Here is a 6499-nt window from a genome sequence, read left to right on the forward strand (position 1 = left end):
AAGGGCCAAGCCAGCAGGCACCAGGTGTCCCTGAGACACAGGAGTCATCCATGCCATTCCTGTTATTCATGAACAAGAGTTTGGGGACCAGAGAGTAGATCTTGTGGTTCTGCTGTTCCCTGATGCCTCTGCGCCTACAAGGTGACACAGGCCCTGTTAAGGACCTGTCTTCTAGCACAGGTCTCGGGTAGGCTTATCAAGATGGAGGTGGTGGCAGGACAGGGAGCTGTGGAAGCCTCAAGTTGACAACAGGAACCCTTCAGAGCCTCTACTCACGAATTCTCTAAAATACAAAACTAGCTGTGATAGCGCCCAGCATGCCCAGAGTATGGGGTCTCCTCAGAGATAGTCATAGTGAATTTTTTTCTATTGAGTACACTCAGCACCATTTGGGGCAGCATCTGGGCTGCACCAAATTAGGCCACTGTGGAGCCCCTGGCTGAGGTGCTGTCCTGAGGTCTGTTTCAGCAGTTGCTTCTTGCAGCTGGCAAATGGATTCATCGGACTGCTCTGAAACACTGTCTGTGTGGTCTATGGTCACTGCCATGTACTATGGTCCTGGAAGAAGCAGGGTAGAAAAAGTGGGGAACGCAAGAAATATGTCTGTCCCATGATCTTCTCCAGCAGTCTGGGTGTCCCTGAGCTTCCAACCTGCTGCCAAAAGGTTGGTTCTATGCATCAAGGGGCTTGTGCCCACAGCCAATTACTGTACAGTCTACCATGTTTCAGTCCACAAATGTCTGCAGACAGACACTAGCAAGTGATTGAATTTCAGAAGGCCATTTGACCAAGTCCTATCTAGTTTCTCCTTAAAGCTTCAGGCACTAGGACCGTTCCAACTGGCATAGGAACATGGAGGAAGAGTAGCCTACCAGCGGCCTCAAGAGCCTGCTTACTCTAGCAGGGTCAGCGATATGGGGCACAGGCTCTGCCCTATATGCCATGTATAAGGCTCCAGTGGCTCTCGTATGTGACTGTTATAAAATGAGACAGGGGGCTCTTTCCAGCATCCTCAACTATGCCCAACAGCATGATGGGACTCAAGGGTTCCAAGACAGAGTCATACTGCCAGCCTGCAGTGAGACTCCAGTAGTTCTTGGGTCCTGCTCTGGAACCAGAAGAGCTTGTCTGTGGAGACCTGTGTTATGGGTGGTTAACCTGATGCTCACCTCCACCCCCTAAAGCACCTATGTTACCCTGGTGTAATATAGCCACCTTTGACACTTAACACACATGTGGGTATACTACTATGTGGCTGAGTGTCTGACTAGAAGACAGACTTATGGGGCAATAGCACCAGGTGATTTACAGAAGCCTTCGTATTATAACAACAGGTGCTTCCAAGAACCTCAGTGAGAAGTTAGGGGCATGGCTGGTGATCTGTCCAATAGAGAACAGAATGTAAATCTGCCCAGAGACCAAGCACAGAAGGCAGGGTGTCTTAGTTAGGGTTTTATTTCTGTCAAGAGACATCATGACCACTACAGCTCACATAAATGTCAACGTTTAAGTGAGGCTGGCTTACAGCTTCCGAGGTTTAGTCCATTATCATCATGGTGGGAAGCCTAACATCTAGGCAGACATGGTGCTGGAGAGGAGCTCAGAGTCCTACATCTTGACCCACAGGCAGCAGAATCGGACTGTCTGAGTGGATGTGGCTTGAGCCTATGTAATCTCAAAGTCCACCGCTATAGTAACACACTTCCTCCAACAAGGCTACACCTCCAAATAGTGCCACTCCCTATGGGCCAAGCATTCAAGCATAGGAGTCTATGGGGGCCAAACCTATTCAACCACCGCATAGGGAGATCCCACCTAACAGGCTACTTCTGATGGTAACATACAGAATTGGTATGGGGTTTAGTCTTTGGAGTGATCTAACTAGGTAAACCTGAGAGCCATGACCTCCTCCTGGTCACAACATGGTGAGAGACTGTTACAGGCCAGCATGAGCAGCCAGGACCACTCTCACAGGGAGGAACATAGAGAATGGGGAGGAGACACTGTCAATTCAACCGGTGAACTGGCCACATAGGTGTCACAAATGAATGTGTCCCATATAGAGGTCCAGAGGGACAGCAAATGTAAGAAGGGTTAGTCTGAGATGGATCCCCTGCCTAGGCTGAAGTCACACATTGGAAGAGGGGTGCATTTATTGGAGACAAGTATCTGAGGACCTTCCTGAAGCAGAACCTCTCCTAATTCTCCCAAGTCTGTAGAATACTAATGTTTTCTGTACCCCTCAAGTATCCTCAAGCATCTAAGAGCACATTCTAGTGTATCTAAACCAACACCATGGGACCCATCAGAATCAGTCTCGAGAAGGATGGTCTTGAAGCCAACGGCCCAGGAGCTCAAACTCACAGGAATGGGTCCAGAGAAAAGACTGCCACAGGCCCCAGTGTCCACACACTGGTTATCTATAGAGTCTCTAACATCTTCTGCAGCAGAAGAGAGAAAGTGCCTGAGGTATTCACATCCATCCTTGAATCTGTCAGAACGTCCTTGCGGAGACTTTTTAAGACAGTCGGCTTAGAAAGAATAAAATATATGGAGCTGATCTTGCTGAAAACCTTGTCCAAAACCATCCCCCTGCCTCATGCGTGACGTATGTATGACAAAGGAGCAGCAGCGCTGAGCTCCCAAAATTCTTGAGGCAGCCTTCCAGGCAATCTGGATCTGGTATGGCTTCATGGGGGTGCACATTTGTCACAGGCCTCACAGCTGTTTGAAGGAAACATTAAGGGGCTCAGTAGAACAAGAGGTGTGTTCTGAGTATGCCAAGGATTGCCCTGGGGGCTAAGTGCCCAGCAGATGCCCATAGTCTGTGTCTGTCCCTGACCTGTCCCTAATCAAAACATAACCCCTCTTGTGGAGAAGTCACAGCAACTAAAACCCAGGCAGTGATTTTTTTTCAGGCATCCTAAGCCATGCTTGCCCAGAGTCTCGGAGCCAGAAGACAGCCACCTACAGGGCATGCCTGCCCTCCAGAACGTTTATAGCTGGAGATAGTGGGTTATTTGGGCAGTTGAGGCAGTAGAGGAGGAAAGAAAGAAAAGGAAGTCAAGAAAGAGGGAGGGGGGGTGGGAGAAGAAAGGATAGAAGGAAAGAGGGAGGAGAGGGGGTGGATGCTGTACATACACATCCCTCTGCATGCAGGCCAACTTGGACAGTTCTAAGAATACCCAGCAATGATAGGTAAGAGCATGTGACTGCCACCACCCAGCCTCCCATTACCCCTTCCTAACTGGAACATCCAGAAGGGAGGGGCAGCTGCTTTTCCCATTTGTGAACAGTCACAAAATTAACAGCAGGAGAGGAGACTGTGCCAACCAGTGGGGCTCTGATGACGTCTCCCAGCACAGGCACTAGGATCTCATGGCCTCTGTGTCAAAACAGTTTCACCGCTTTGCTGGCAGGTCTAAGGTGACATGGATATCAAGACCTGCAGACGGAACTTGACAGTCCCCAGCTCACTGAAATTGTCCCCCTGTGTCCAGCACCATGCACCGGACTTTGGTAACTACATGGAAACTTCTGGGAAAGTGTCGCAAACAGTGGCAGGTATGGATTCTGTGGGCACAAGGCAGGACTGAGCAAACACCGTCTGCTTTCTCTGTCTTTCTTTGCCTTGCATACCACCTGTGTCCCATGCCTTATTTCCTTTTCTGTGGTGCATGAAGAGCAGCCTCTGTCTCCTCCACTGTGCCATCCCACCTGTCTCTCCCTACTCAGCCTTCCTCCACATCCACTGTCCCATGTCTGTAGACTATGAGACCCCCCACTTCAGGGAATCTGCTTGCTCCCTTCCTACCCGCCACTGGATACTGTCACTTTCGTGGATTTACTTTTGATTCACCACGCCGACTTGCCCTGAGTGTCCACCACCCATCACCTTGGTTTTGGTATACGGTTGTGATCGCTTTCATCCTGAGGGCTAAGTCTAGGATAGTGCTCTTCCTTACCCCTCAAATGTCTTCATGTCCGAGTAGTGCCCTAGCTGGGGCTGACATACCCCAGAGTGGCTCTTCAGGTGTAGTGGCCATCTTTGCTGGTGTTCAGGGTTGGTGGGGAACAGCCTGAGACTTTCTTCATCTGTTCACCTTCATTTGGTTTCCATTTCTTTTCTTTCTAGTCTTCCCAAATGATTAGTAGAACGTAGAGTATCTTATCCTTTCACTAAGAAATAGAGTTCTCTACCCCTTTATATCATCAGTGAGTTTTTTTAAAGGGGTTGTTGCTCTTTCTACGTAAAGGAGCAGGAAGCCCCCAATTGGCTGGAAGACAATGTCCTCCCCTCTGCCTCATCTGGGTCTCATAAGGGACAGGCAGGCTTTTCAGGGTGTGGAACCATCTCCAAGTCAGCACAGTGGTCCCGGCCCTCTATGGAGAGCAGGACTGTCCTACTCAGCCCCAGGTACTTCAGGAAGCATCTGGACACTAACCTGGCCCGTTCGGTCCACCTAAAGAGCTCACGACGTCTGTGCTCAGTCACCCTGACTTCTGTGCTGGGGACATTTCACAAGAGAGGCTGAGGCTCCGCACATCACCTCTCCTGTCAGGAATGGGACAACCACCTCAGGAAGGGCTCCTCAGGATGCAGTTCAGTGTGGTCTGTCTGCTTCACTATTGGACTCCCAGGGGCACCACAGCAGAAATCACAAGGGAAACAGGGGACAGCAGGTGACACAGAAAAGCAGACATCAAGGCAGACATTGAGCCATCAGCTGGTGAGCACTCTGCAGCTGACTGGCAGAGAGGGGACTTTCCTTACAAGAAGCATGTCCTTTCGTGACCTTCACATGACAGTGGGGACAACACCTGTCTTATCTGCACACGTGTGACATCTGTAGGCCCATCTTGCTTCAGTGAGTGGCAAGGTGCTGGCTACCTGCCAAGTCGACAGCCAGTGCCCAGCAGAGAGGCTGTGGTTTCGGAATACCCCTGGCCAATATGTGCCAAGAGACACTGCTAGAATACATGAACCGGCATCCTCCCTGGGCCCAGTTTCCCACTGAGAGAGAAGCAGCTGGTCTTTAAACATTGCCTAACCACTGTGCAAATACTTTTTTCAGGAAAGTTAAATTAACACATCACATCCAATTTCCATCTTTTACTGTTACATAATAGAGTCAAAACGTCTTCCTTCGTAAGGGAGCCAGCAGGAACTGCAACTCCTCAGAGGGGCCTTCAAGGTCACTCCTATTAAGGGAGGCAACGTGGTCTGATGTCACTATACCACATGCCACAACAGCTCTCCCCCACCCAACCCTAACGAAGGGGCTACTCATTCATCCAGCAATGGGGAAGGGGAAGCACAGAGACTAGGTAGCTGCCCTGGCAGGTCTTGACTCTAGGCGATAGACTCACCTTACTCTGAGAAGCCAATCTCCAGGGTCCTGCAGGGTGGAAGACATCTGACGGGAGGCATTGGCTTAGTCAGTGGGGGGCGTCTAGCTGAGGGTCCCATGTCTCTGACAGGATGTGTTAGCACAGCCAACCGAGGTTCTAACTACGGGTTCCACATGGCAGACACGTCTGACAGAATCTATTGGTCAATGAGGGTGGAACCAGCCCAGGAGAAAGAAGTTTGTTGCAGTCAACAAAGATGAAAAGGAGCTGGAGATCTGAAGAGCGCTTTGACATCAGACATGGAGGTGCAGACTCTGGAGTTGGCCCAACTGCTTTCCTGTCTGGCTCTGGGGATCACAGTTAAGTGATTGGACGACTCTCAGACTTTGAACTCTGGACTTTTAACATTGTTGAGGCGCTATAGACTAAGGGAACTTTTGAAGTTGGACTAAATGTATTTTGCATTATGCTATGTTTAGGTATGGTCCCCATAGAGTCATATGTTTGAACAAGCTTATGGAGGCCAGAGAGTGGAATGTGATGGTTTGTATATGCTCCGCCCAGGGAGTAGCACTATTAGAAGGTGTGGCCCTGTTGGAGTGGGTGTGGCCTTGTTGGAGTAGGTGTGCCACTGTGGACGTGGGCTTCAAGACCCTCATCCTAGCTGCCTGGGAGCCAGTATTCTGTTAGCAGCCTTCAGATAAAGATATAGAATTCTCAGCTCCTCCTGCACCGTGCCTGCCTGGATGCCGCCATGTTCCTGCTTTGATGGAAATGGACTGAACCTCTGAACCTGTAAGCCAGCCCTAATTAAATGCTGCCCTTATAAGAGTTACCTTGGTTATGGTGTCTGTTCACAGCAGTAAAACCCTGAGATGGCCTACAGTCTATCTACAGCTTAACACGCCTACACACAGGTTTCCATAGCCATTTGAGCTGCCCTTACCCTTCCTGTCTCAGGAGCCTCAGAGATGGACAAGAAACCTGTGAAGGTCTAACAGGCTCTTCCAGATCAAGGCAACAGGAGTGAAGACTGAGCCCTTACTGGGAGCCTCTTGGGGAGCCAGAGTACTTCAGTGTACAGATCAGTCTGCTCCGGTCTAGCCTGGGTTCACCAGTCTCTCAGGCCATGAGCAGTTAGGGTCCA

At 50.1% G+C, this 6499-nt stretch overlaps 1 long non-coding RNA gene across 1 annotated transcript; it reads left to right on the top strand.

Annotated features, from left to right (window-relative positions):
* The first annotated feature begins 3314 nt into the window (after positions 1-3314).
* Positions 3315-6187, top strand: LOC134484917 (uncharacterized). Its single transcript, XR_010062727.1, has 2 exons — positions 3315-3564; positions 5533-6187. It is a non-coding gene; the product is annotated as an uncharacterized LOC134484917 (long non-coding RNA).
* The last annotated feature ends 312 nt before the right edge of the window (positions 6188-6499 follow it).

This window comes from Rattus norvegicus, chromosome 1 (genome assembly GCF_036323735.1).
Source record: "Rattus norvegicus strain BN/NHsdMcwi chromosome 1, GRCr8, whole genome shotgun sequence".
Taxonomy (NCBI): Eukaryota; Metazoa; Chordata; class Mammalia; order Rodentia; family Muridae; genus Rattus; species Rattus norvegicus.